At 40.7% G+C, this 13,122-nt stretch overlaps 1 long non-coding RNA gene across 1 annotated transcript; it reads left to right on the top strand.

The window, feature by feature from the left end:
- Window positions 1–241: 241 nt before the first annotated feature.
- LOC144255744 (uncharacterized) lies at window positions 242–12,720 on the top strand. The gene is made up of 3 exons (XR_013343910.1): window positions 242–328; window positions 933–998; window positions 12,505–12,720. It is a non-coding gene; the product is annotated as an uncharacterized LOC144255744 (long non-coding RNA).
- Window positions 12,721–13,122: the final 402 nt, after the last annotated feature.

The raw sequence follows: 13,122 nt of genomic DNA, 5'->3' as shown, positions 1-13,122 counted from the left end.
CCGCGCCCCTCCTGTCAGCTGGACTACACTCTAGCCAATGTCTCCTTCTCCCTTGGGAGGGCCACGCCCAGAAAATCAATCCAGCCATCTCATTGGTCCCAGCTCCTGGTGGTCCCACCCCTATAGGCTGGACCCTAAGATCCACTCCTCCCTCTGTGGTTGGCCACGCCCATGGTCCCGGCCGCGAGCTTCCTCTGGCCCCGCCCCGCTCCATCCTGGCCTCTCAGGCGCTGCCGTTGCGGTTTTTGAGCGCGGATGCGCTGATCTGCCGTTTTGCTTCTAGAGACGGGCCTGGGAGAGCCGAGATTTCTTCTTTCCACAGCGGAGGGTGAATTGGAGTCGGGGCTGGGGTCCGGGGCTGGTAGGCGGCGGGAGCCAGCGTCGAGTGGCGGTGCGGATTGGCGGGCTCTGGCGTTTCTGGCAGGTGCACGGGGCGGGGCGCACCGCGGCTCCCCGGGTTCGGGTCCCGCGGGGGAGGCTGGGGATACCTAGGGAGACTCCAGCCTCGCTCCCCCAGGGAGCCCCTCACTCTCTCCCTCCTTCCTTCTCGAGTGGGCTGGCGGGGACCGGGACCTACCGCGTGGCCCCGGGGTCCCCCGCCCCCTCTAGGCGCCCTGGGGGAGGCAATTCCTGGTTGTGGGGCCTGCAGCAGAGCCCTTCAGAAAGCAAGTCCCCAGCCAGCGGGGGATCTCATCTCCCATCCCTAATGTAGCTTAGCTTGAGTTTTAATTTGCTTGGTCTTGCTAGTCGTGGACGTTTACCTACAAAAGAGTGGTTTTTATTCCACTCCATACTCAACCCCGCAGAGGTTGAGGGAGTACCTAGACGTGCTTTCTAAGCTACTGTTCTACTTGTTTTACCCCCGAATATTGTATATTGATGATAAGGATTTAGTTTTCTTATTTTTTAAAAAATATTTTTATTTTTTTTAGTTTGCTGAGGACACAACGTCTTTGTATGTGGTGCTGAGGATGGAACCCTGGCCGCACGCATGCCAGGTGAGCCTGCTACCGCCTGAGCCACATCCCCAGCCCCAGTTTTCTTATTTTAATGTTGGCTCAATTGGGGCAATTAGGGTGTGTAAGGCATATGGAAATGTGGAGAGGGGCTTTGAGGCAATAGGAAGTATGATCTCTAATTATTATTATTATTTTAAATTTAAATACCCAAATACATTCAGAGAAATGAAGAGGTGTGCAGCAGTTGTGTACAATGAATCAAAATGCATTCTGCTGTCATATATACCTAATTAAAACAAATTAATTAATTGAATAATTTGCCGACATTATTGATTCCCCACCCCCCAATACCTTTCTTGTCCATATTCATTCTCTGCCCTGGAATGTACCTTTATTACCCAGTTTTGCCTCATTCCTAAGCAACTTTGCTTATATAGTATTGAACATTTATTTTATCGAATGTATAGTCTCAGTTGTACTTGATTACCCCAATGTGGAACCTTTGCATATGTCTGGAATTTCTGCTCTTAAAAAAAAAATCTTGCGGTTTCCATCATTAAGCTTAAAGTTTTGTCTTTCTTTCCTTGGGGTAAATTTCAAGAGTTGAAATAAGGATTCTTTATTTAGCACTCGATATGAATTGTTTTCTAAACAAGGCATGTTTGCAATAGACATTTTTCCAAATCAGGATATTTGTCTAGTTCTGTTTACCATATGTGGAATTCAGCAGGGTGGCAAGTCATTTTCTGTGTAAGTTGAGACAGTTTGTGCAGCTAGTGTTGTATACTAACAACTCCTAGAAATCAGACCAAGACCAAGTTCTGTCTGCTACTGAGAAACCATGTAGCCTTGAGTAAGGTTTTTCATCTCTAAACTTCCCCATTTCTAAAATTAAATTCTGATATTTATTTATTTGATGCAGTGCTGGGGATGAACCCTAGGACCTCACATATGCCAGGCAAGTACACTACACTGAGTTACACCCCAGCCCTTTTCAACATTTTTACTAAAATTTTTTAAACACACATGAAAGTTAAAAAAAAGGTACCCTAAGCACCCACCCATATGTGTATCTACAACATAGAGTCAACAGTTAACATTTTGCCATCTGAACATTTATGTGTGAAATCATTTGAAGGTAAATTGTAGACATTGAGACACTTGGTGCTAGATATGTGACCACAAATCTTCTGAGAATAAATTCTTTCTTCTGAATAAATATAATACCATTGTCACATTTAAGGAATTAATGGTAATCCTTTAATCATGTAATATCATTCTATATTCAGATTTCCACAGTTTTCCTAAAGAACCTGGTGCTGGGGATGGAGCTCAGGGTCTCATATCTGCCAGCATGTTCTCTACCACTGAGCTATACCACCATCCCAACAGCTGTCATACCCACCACACACCAGGACTCTTAGTTCAAGTGATGTGTTTTATATATCTTTAGTCTCTTCTTATCTAAAATAGTCTCCTCGTGTTTTCTTTATTTCTTCCTGTGACGTTGTCTGATGAAGAAGTTGTCTTATAGAGATTTATCCAATTATTCCCTTGCAGCTGATCACAAATGTTTTGATATCAGATCTCATTTCTCTTTGCTGTCACAGTGTACAACATCTTGTTCCTGAGTTCTGAGTTGTTAGGATCAAATGAATGAATGTGTCATTTCCTGTACAAAAAAATATGCTCAGCCTAGCACAGCTCTTACTGCTCACGTGTAAAGGCTGAGAAGCCTAGATTTACTTGTTTCAAGTCAGAAAGACAATTCCCATTTAAGGCTTTCATGTAGCTGAGCCTGTATAAAAAGTACAATTAATAGCATTCTGTTTATTATCTGGCGTAGCTTCTAAAGCCTAGTGAGTTTTATAATAGTTCCAATTTCCATAGATTATAAATAGGGATATGATGCTGACACTTTTTTAAAAAATTTTAAATTTTAATTTATTATATATGACAGTGGAATACATTACAATTCATATTACATATATAGAGCACAGTTTTTTATATCTCTGGTTGTATACAAAGTTTATTCACACTATTCATATCTTCATATATGTATTTTGGATAATGACGTCCATCTCATTTTTAACCCCTTACCCCCTCCCTTCCCTCCTACCCCTCTGCCTTATTTATAGTTCATCTATTCCTCCCATGCTCCCCCTCCCTACCCAACTATGAATCAGCCTCCTTATACAGAGAAAACATTCCGCATTTGGTTTTTTGGGACTGGCTAACTTCACTTAGCATTATCTTCTCCAACTCCATCCATTTACCTGCAAGTGTCATGACTATGCTTCTTTATTGCTGAGTAGTGTTCCATTGTGTATATATACACATTTGTTTTTATCCATTCATCTACTGAAGGGCATCTAGGTTGACTCCACAATTTAGTTATTGTGAATTGTGCTGGTATAAACATTGATATGGCTGTGTCCCTGTAGTATGTTTTTAAGTTCTTTGGGTAAAGACCAAAGAGTGGGATAGCTGGTTCAAAGGGAGGTTCCATTCCAAGTTTTCCAAGGAATCTCCATACTACTTTCCATGTTGGCTGCACCATTTTGCAGTCCCACCAGCATTGTATGAGTGTGCCTTTTCCCCCACATCCTTGTTGCTTGTATTCTTGATAATTGCCATTCTGACAGGAGTGAGGTGAAATCTTCAGAGCATTTTTTGATGTGCATTTCTCTAATTGCTAGTGATGATGAACATTTTTCCATATATTTGTTGATTGATTGTATATCCTCTTCTGAGAAGTGTCTGTTCAGGTCCTTGGCCCATTTATTGATTGGGTTATTTGGTTTTTTTTGGTGTTCAGCTTTCTGAGTTCTTTATATACCCTAGAGATTAGTGCTCTATCTGAAGTGTGAAGGGTAAAATTTTTTTCCCATTCTGTAGGCTCTCTATTCACCTCACTGATTGTTTCTGTTTCTGAGAAGAAACTTTTTAGTTTGAATTCATCCCATTTATCGGTTCTTGATTTTAATTCTTACACTATAGGAGTCTTATTAAGGAAGTTGGGGCCCAATTCGACATGATGGAGATTAGGGCCTACTGTTTCTTCTATTAGATATAGGATCTCTGGTTTAATTCCTAGGTTCTTGATTCACTTTTAGTTGAGTTTTGTGAATAGTGAGAGATAGAGGCTTAATTTCATTTTGTTGCATGTGGATTTCCAGTTTTCTCAGCACCATTTGTTGAAGAGGCTATCCTTTCTCCAAAATATGTTTTGGCACCTTTGTTTAACATGAGGTAACTGTATTTGTGTGGGTTTGTCTCTATGTCCTCTATTCTGTACCATTATTCAACAAGTCTATTTTGGTGTCAATACCTTGCTGTTTTTTGTTACTATTGCTCTATAGTATAGTTTAAGGTCTGGTATAGTGATGCCACCTGCTTCACTCTTCTGCTAAAGATTGCTTTGGCTATTCTGAGTCTCTTATTTTTCTAGGTGAATTTCAGGATTGCTTTTTTTCTATTTCTATGAGGAATGTCATTGGGATTTTGATTGGAATTGCATTAAATTTGCATAGGGCTTTTGGTAGTATAGTTTTTTGGACAATATTAATTCTGCCTATCCAAGAACAAGGTAGATCTTTTCATCTTCTAAGTTCTTTTTTAATTTCTTTCTCTAGTGTCCTGTAATTTTCATTGTATATGTTTTGTTAGGTTGATTCCCAAGTATTTTAAATTTTTTGAGGTATTGTAAATGTGCTAGTTTTTCTTGTTTCCCTTTCAGAGGATTTGTCAGTGATGTACAGAAATGCCTTTGATTTATGGGTGTTGAGTTTATATCCTGCTACTTTGCTGAATTTATTTATTAGTTCTAGAAGTTTTCTGGTGGAATTTTTTGGATCTCCTAAGGCGTAGAATCATATTGTAGGCAAATAGTGATAACTCGAGTTCTTCTTTTCCTATCTGTATCCCTCTAATTTCTTTCATTTGTCTATTTGCTCTGGTTAGAGTTTCAGGGACTATGTTAAATAAAAGTGGTGAAAGAGGGCATCCCTGTCTTGTTCTAGTTTTTAGAGGGAATGCCTCCAATTTTTCTCCATTTAAAATGATGTTGATCTTAGGCCTAGCATAGATAGCCTTTATTATGTTGAGATATGTTCCTGTTATCCCTAGTTTTTCTAGTGTTTTGAACATGAAGTGGTTCTGTATTTTATCGAATGCTTTTTCTGCATCTGTTGAGATGATCATATGATTCTTATCTTTAAGTCTATTGATGTGATGAATTTATTGATTTCTGTTTGTTGAACCAACCTTGCATCCCTGGGATGAACCCCAGTTGATCATGGTGCACTCTCTTTTTGATATGTTTCTGTATTTGTTTTGCCAGAATTTTATTGAGAATTTTTGTATCTATGTTCATTAGAGATATTAGTCTGAAGTTTTCTTTCTTTGATGTGTCTTTGTCTTGTTTTTGTATCAAGATGATATTGGTCTCATAGAATGAGTTTGGAAGTATTCCCTCTTTTTCTATTTCATGAATTATTTTGAGTATTATTGGTATTACTACTTCTTTGAAGGTCTTGAAGAACTCTGCGGTGTATCCATCTGGTCCTGGGCTTTTCTTAGTTGGTAGGCTTCTGATGGCATTTTTTTTTAAGCTTGAAACTGATCTGTATAACTTGGGTAGATCATCCTGATTCAATGTGGGCAAATATATGACTCAAGAAAATTGTTGATGTCTTTAGTATTTTCTATTTTATTAGAGTGCAAATTTTCAAAATAATTTCTAATTATCTTCTGTATTTCTGTAGTATCTATTGTGATATTTCCTTTTTCATCATTGATGTTAGTAATTTTGAGTTTTCTCTCTCCTTTTCTTCATTAGCATGGCTAAGGGCTTACCAATTTTATTTATTTTTTTAAAGAACCAACTTTGTTTTGTCAATTTTTTCAATTGTTTCTTTTGTTTCAATTTCATTGATTTCAGTCAGATTTTAATTATTTCCTGTCTTTTATCTACTGCTTTTGGTATGTTAATTTGTTCTTCTCTTTCTAGGGCTTTGAGATGTACTGTTAGGTCATTTATTTGTTGACTTTTTCCTTCTTTTAAGGAATGAACTCAATGCAATGAAATTTTCTCTTAGTACTGCCTTCATAGTGTCCCAGAGATTTTGATATGTTGTATCAATGTTCTCATTTATCTCTAAGAATCTTTTAATCTCCTCTTTGATGTCTTTTGCAACCCATTGTTAATTCAGTAGTATATTATTTAGTCTCCAGGTGTTGGAGTAGCTTCTATTCTTTATTTTATCATTGATTTCTAATTTCATTCCATTATGATCTGATAGAATTCAGGGTAGTATCTATTTGTTTGTGTTTAGTCAGAGTTGCTTTGTGGCATAATATATGGTCTGTTTTAGAGAAGGATCCATGTTCTGCTGAGAAGAAAGTGTATTTGCTCATTGATGGATGAAATACTCTATATGTGTCTGTTAAGTCTAAGTTATTGATTTTATTATGGAGTTCTGTAGTTTCTTTGTTTAGCATTTGTTTGGAAGATCTATCCAGTGGTGAAAGAGGTGTGTTAAAGTCACCCAAGATTATTGTGTTGTGGTTTTTTTGACTCTTGAATTTGAGAAGAGTTTTTTTGATGAACGTAGATGCTCCAAGTGTTTATAACAATTATAAACATATATATTTATAATTGTTATGCCTTGTTGGTGTATGATTCCCTTAAGCAATGTGAAATGTCCTTTTTTTAATCCCTTTTGATTATCTTTGGCTTAAAGCCTACTTTATTTGATCTGAGAATGAAAAACCCCTGCTTGCTTCTGCAGTCCATGTGCGTGGTATGTTTTTTTCCCAATATTTTACCTTCAGTCTGTGGATGTCTTTTCCTATGAAATGAGTCTCTTGAAGGCAGCATGTTATAGGGTATTTTTAAAAATCCTATCTGCCAGTTTATGTCTTTTGATTGGTTTAGGCCATTAAGATTCAGGGTTATTATTGAGACGTGATTAGTATTCCCAGTCATATTTATTTATTTTTGGTATTTAACTAGATTTGGTTTCTCCTTTGATTAGTATTTCCTTTAGTGCAATACCTCCCTTTGCTGATTTTCATTATTGTTTTTTGTTTCCTCCTCTTGGAATATTTTGCTGAGGATGTTCTGTAGTGCAGGCTTTCTAGTTGTAAATTCTTTTAACTTTTGCTTATCATGGAAGGTTTTTATTTTGTCATCAAGTCTAAAGCTTAATTTTGCTGGATATAAGATTCTTGGTTGGCATCTATTTTCTTTTGGAGCTTAGTATATGTTATTCAAGGATCTCCTGGCTTTGAGGGTCTGAGTTGAAAAATCTGCAGAGATCCTAATTGGTTCCCCGTATATGTGATCTAATTTCTTTCTTCTGTGGATTTAAAAATTCTCTCCTTATTCTGTATGAACATTAGAGAAACGTGCTGAGGCATGCGTATAAAGCAGGGTTTATTTAAAAAGGGGTAACATAGACTTCTCCCAGGAGGGGGAAGGGGGCCATAGCTGGTATCCTGGTAAACCAAGAGGCTAGGTGTTCTGCCCTTTTTATATGTCCTAGGCTTCCTTTGTTCTCCTGCCTTTCCCCCCTTATCTTTCTCCTTCCATGTAGGTGACTAGGCCCAGGAATGCTCTGTGGGAGGGCCCAAAGGTGGGAAACTGTGGGCTGAAGGGGGAAGGGCAGGATGCAGTAGCCAAGAACATTGTAACAACCTTATAGCTCCCTGTAGGGAGGGGCAATTTCTGGGATGGTTTATCTTGGCAACAGGTTAGAGCAGGGGCAGGTTCTTGATAAAGGCCTGGGAAGGGCTCTGAAGGAATTAACATTTCAATCCCTCAGGGTCAGTCTCCAACTTCCCAGACTCACTCAAAATTGGCCTCCTTGATCCGACCTGACTTGATTTACCTATCTACACTGACTGCTTGTCTAATTCTGGCTTCAGTAGGCATTTTCATTATAAAGTGTGTTGGTGTGGATCTGTTGTGACTTTGTACATTGGGTGTTCTGTAAGCCTTTTGTATTTGATTTTCCAGTTAATACTTTGTGTTTGGAAAATTTTTGATTTTCATTAAATCGGTTGTTCTTTCCTTTGGTTTGGAACTCTGTGCCTTCCCCTACCCCAATAATTCTTAAATTTGGTCTTTTTATGTTATCTCATAATTCTTGAATGTTCTGCTCATGGTTTCTTACCATCTTTACTATGTTGTGAACCTTCTTTTCAGGATTGTATATTTTGTCTTCATTGTCTGAGATCCTGTCTTCCAAGTGATCTAATCTGTTGGTGATAGGTTCTGTTGAGATTTTTTTAAAGCATTTATTTTTTAGTTTTAAGTATATATCTTTATTTTATATTTATGTTGTGCTGAGGATTGAACCCTGTGCCTCACGCATGTTAGGCAAGCACTCTACCTCTGAGCCACAACCCCAGCCCCTTCTGTTGAGCTTTTAACTTGGTTTATTGTTTCCTTAATTTCAAGAATTTCTGTATTTTTTTTCAGAACCTCTATCTCCTTATTGAAGTAGTGTTTTGCTTCTTATATTTGCTTACATAGCTTTTTATCGAAATGATCTTTTGCTGCTTGTATTTGCTCTCTTATGTTATCCTTTAATTCACAGAACATTTTAATTATGTACATCCTGAACTCCTTCTCTGTCATTTCTTCTATTGTGTTGGCCATGCATTTGAATAATGTAGTATCTTGGTTTGTTTCGGGCACTTTCTTCTTTTTTTTTCCCATGCTGTTTGTGTGTCTTCCCTTATAGCTCTGTGGATCTGAGGTGTTATAGTTTTTACCCTACAGCCTTATAGTGTCCCTGCAGTTTTACAATACCTCTCTCCTTTAAGGGGGGGGGGGACAATGTGAACAGATCCCATTATAAGCAATATACAACCTTAAACCAAATATGTGCTATGAAGTTGTTTATGGTTTTGTCACAATATACAGCAATGGAAAGTTCAACTATCATCTACCATATAAACAGTTTTGCAAAAGGGTCTATAGTTTCTGATGGTGGACAAAGATCCTGGGATGAGGTGTAGGATAGATGTTGAGGGGATAGGAAGTGAGGAAATAGAGTTATTAGATTTAAGAAAGCATGAAAAAGGAATCTAAAGAAATTTGTTAGTAGCAGGAGGAGAGAGAGAGAGAGTGATTTTGAGGAGGCAAGTTGTAAGACAGTAGATACAGAAAACAAACCAACATATTAAGTAAAAAACGTAAAAATAGGAGATAAAAAAATGTAAAAATAGGAGATAAAAGAATGTAATATACTACTCAGACATCCCTGTCCTCAGAAGCCTAATCATGAAAATACTTGGTTTCACAAATGTTGAGGATGTGATGGTGGGAAAAGAGAGAGAGAGAAAAAAAATCTTGAAGGAAGATGCATGAGATCAGTATCTTTCCAGCTCCTCTTCTCATTCAGTAGGTGGTTTGTCTATTGTTTTCTGGCATCTCCACCTTCAGGATGGTGAAGATTATAGGGTGAGAGTGTTGGTCCAAGGATCTCCTTGGGGGCCTGCTCATGTGATGTGGGTGCCTGGTCTTATCTCCTTATATCACCTTTGACCTTGTAATTTCTGGTCTCTAATTTAGTCTCTAAACCGTGTCTCACTCACCCCCTCCCTTTCTGCTTCCCAATCAGGAAGGTTTCACTCAGGTGGTCTTGTGGGCTGCACTCTGAGAGCTGTGCACCTTTCGTGGAGAGCTGTTTTATATTGGGCAGCTCAGGATGTGGCACTGTGCCAAGTTAGTGGCTGCTGTGGAAAGGAGGGAGCTGGGGCATCCGGGAGTCCTGCACAGGTCTTTTGTTTGCAGAGCCAGTCTTGAAAGTGAAGGAGGAGCTAATCTGTGTGGTGCCAAACTCTCCTGTAGAGGCTGCCGTTGTTTTTGGCTGAACTTTTTTTCTCTTAAGAATTTCTTTTAAAACTGTTTTGAGTGTTTTTGGTAGGAAAGTGTTAGGTCAGTTTGAGGTGCTAAGGGAAGAAAGCACCAGGCAACCTGCACCCGGTAAAGAACATCTCATTAGGCACCAACAGACAAGCAGTGATGGTGCCTCCTAACCACCTGTCAATCAGTGGGGTCTCCTAACCAATCCTGAAAAGACACTGGATCTCAGCAAGATCCCCCACCAAACCCATTAGGACAAGGGACTCTAAAACCCAAGGGCTCCATTCCTGCCCTAAGCCCAGAAAGATTCCAATCTGGCTGAGCCTGGGTGCGATTCTCCCGGACCTGCTCTGTTGGACTGGAGGGTCTTGCCTGGGAGCGAATCTCAATAAAGCCTTGTTCATCTGCTTTTCATCTGCCTCCTTTTGATCACTGGTGCCTGACCTTACAGCTGGTGCAGAAAACTCACAGGGAGGGACTTAAACCCTTCATAGACCGTTTACTTGCCCAGGGACTCCTCATCCCTATTGACTTTCCCTGCAAACTCCCATATTGCCAGTCCGCAAACCCTCAAGAGCCTATAGCTTAATCCAGGATCTCTGCCTAATTAATGAGGCAGTTATTCCCATCCACTGGATGGTTCCCAATCCTTACACTCTTCTTTCTCATATTCCCCATTCAATCACTCACTTTACTGACCTGGATCTTAAAGGTGCCTTCTTTATAGTGTCTCTCCATCCTGACCCTTATTACCTCTATACCTTCACATGGGAATACCTTACATCCTTTAGGTCTCAACAGCTGACATGGACAGTCCTACCCCAAGGCTTCAGGGACAGTCCCTACCTCTTTGAGCAAGCCTTGGCACAGGATCTAACTGCTCGTGACTTGGGGGATTGCACTCTCTTGTAGTATGTGAATGACCTTCTCCTATATAGTTCATCCCTCAAGACTTCCCAGACTCAAAGTGTTCAGCTCCTCAATTTCCTGGGGGTTCTGGGGCTGTCAGGTCTCTCCAGCCAGGGCCCAGCTTACTACCCCTTCAGTCACCTATTTAGGTATACTCCTCACTCCAACCTCTAAAAGCCTGACAACAGACAGAATTCAAGCTCTCCGTGACTTATAGCCACCTGAAACTGTGTTCTAAATCCTCTTCTTCCTGGGTCTGGCTGGGATTTTTTAGGCATTGGGTCCCCAACTTTGCATTCCTTGCCAAGCCCTTACGGGCTCCTCACCTCCCCTAACCTAGTAGCCAACTCCTTTTACAAGTTCAGGGATGCTCTTAAATCTTCTCCCACTCTCTGTCCTCCTAACCCTAAACATCCTTTCCACCTCTTACTATAAAGATGAAAGACAAGGTATTGCCACTGGCCTCCTCGCTCAATCAACTGGGCCCTCCTATAAGCAGCTGGCACACCTCTCCAAGCAGCTTGATTCTGTGGTTCGTGGATGGCTACCATGTCTCTGAGTACTGGCAGCAGCAGCAGAACTAACTAAGGAAGCCCTAAAACTTACCTTGGTCCAACCAGTAACTGTATTCTCTACCCATTGACTACAAGACCTCTTAAATAATGAATCTCTTCCCCTTCTGAGCCCTTTAAAAATTCAACAATTCCACCTTCTCTTTATGGAAAATTCCACTATTACCCCCTGTTCTTTTTCTTCCCTCAATCCTGCCACACTCCTCCCACTATCCCCACCCCCTTCGAGTGCTAACCATTCCTGTCCCCAGGTGCTGGAGGCCCTGTGATCACCCCATGAGGACCTCTTTGATTACCCACTTCCTCACCTGACTTAACCATTTTTTGTGGATGGCAGTTCGGTGATGAATTGTGATGGATCCTGTGGAGCTGCATATGTGGTAGTCACCACTGCCTCAGTTCTAGAAGCCAGCTGCCTTCCTGAAGGGACCATCTCCCAGAAGGCTGAAGTTTTTGTGCTTATCAGAGCTCTCACTCTATCCAAAGACAAGTAGGTTAACATCCACACAGACTCCAAATATGCCTTCCTAATTGCTCATTCATATTTGACTATTTGGAAGGAATTTGGATTCTTGACCAGAAAAGGATCACCAGTGGTCAATGCTTCTCTGATTTCCAAACTCTTAGAGGCTCTACAACTGCCATCACGAGTGGCCATCATACACTGCAGATGACATCAAAATTCCTCTGACCATATAGCTATGGGCAACAACAAATCAGACTAGCACAAGAACGAATGGCAAAATTTTCAGCAGCCCCTATCCTATTTATATCCACCACAATTAAACCTAACTATTCCCCACAGGAACGATGGGACCTAGTGACCCAAGATGACCATTTCGGGGATGATGGCTGGATCTTCCTGAGGGATCAAATTGCCCTCCCTAAACAGCAAGCTTACAGTTTATTGATGGACATTCATAAATATCTTTATATTGGCCCCAAACCACTTTTTCAGTTTTTGCAACCCCTCTTTTACTTCCCAGGAATGAGAACTATTCTCCAGCAGGCCCATGCCACTTGTTCTGTCTGCTCTACAGTATTCCCACAAGAGGGCATTAAACCTAAACTCACCATGCATCAGCTGAGTGGCCACCAGCCAGCTGAAGACTAGAAGATGGGATTCACTCACATGCCTAGGCAAAAAAGCTTTACTACGTACTTACTTTGGCTGATACTTTTTCAGGTTGGAAAGAAGCCTTCCCTACCACCAGGGAAACTGCTGACACCAGTTGTCTCCATCCTCATCGAGCAGATCATTCCCAGGTTTGGACTTCCCACCTCCATTTAGTCAGAAAACAGTTCTGGTCTTTACTTCTCAGGTTGTTCAACTAGTCTCCAAAGGCTTCAACATCACTTGGAGCTCCACATCCCCTACCGACCCCAATCCTTGGGTAAGATTGAGAGGGCTAACGGTATTCTCAAGGATCATTTCACTTAACTTGCTGTTGAAGTCAGGCTGTCCTGGCCCAATTTCCTGCCGTTGGCACTCACCTGAATTCAGGCACCCCCTGGAACTCCCTCAGGCATTAGCCCCTGTAAGCTACTCTGTGGGCACCCTTTCTTAATCAACCAAAGCTTTCCAATCACTCCTCCTCCCCTTGTGTCCTTTATGCCCTATCTCACACTTCTACACAAACTTCTAAGGGAACCCAGAGATCGGTGCTTTCTTGTGTCATCCGTTGCCTCAATCCCAGCACAACCACAAACCGAATTGGATCCTCTTCAACTGGGTGACACATACTTACTTTGGGAACTGCATCCTCAATTGTTGGAACCTCACAGATCGGACACCATACAGTCA

The sequence above is a fragment of the Urocitellus parryii genome, chromosome 7 (assembly GCF_045843805.1).
Source record: "Urocitellus parryii isolate mUroPar1 chromosome 7, mUroPar1.hap1, whole genome shotgun sequence".
NCBI classification, from domain to species: Eukaryota; Metazoa; Chordata; class Mammalia; order Rodentia; family Sciuridae; genus Urocitellus; species Urocitellus parryii.
This window is presented reverse-complemented; position numbering and strand designations above follow the sequence as displayed.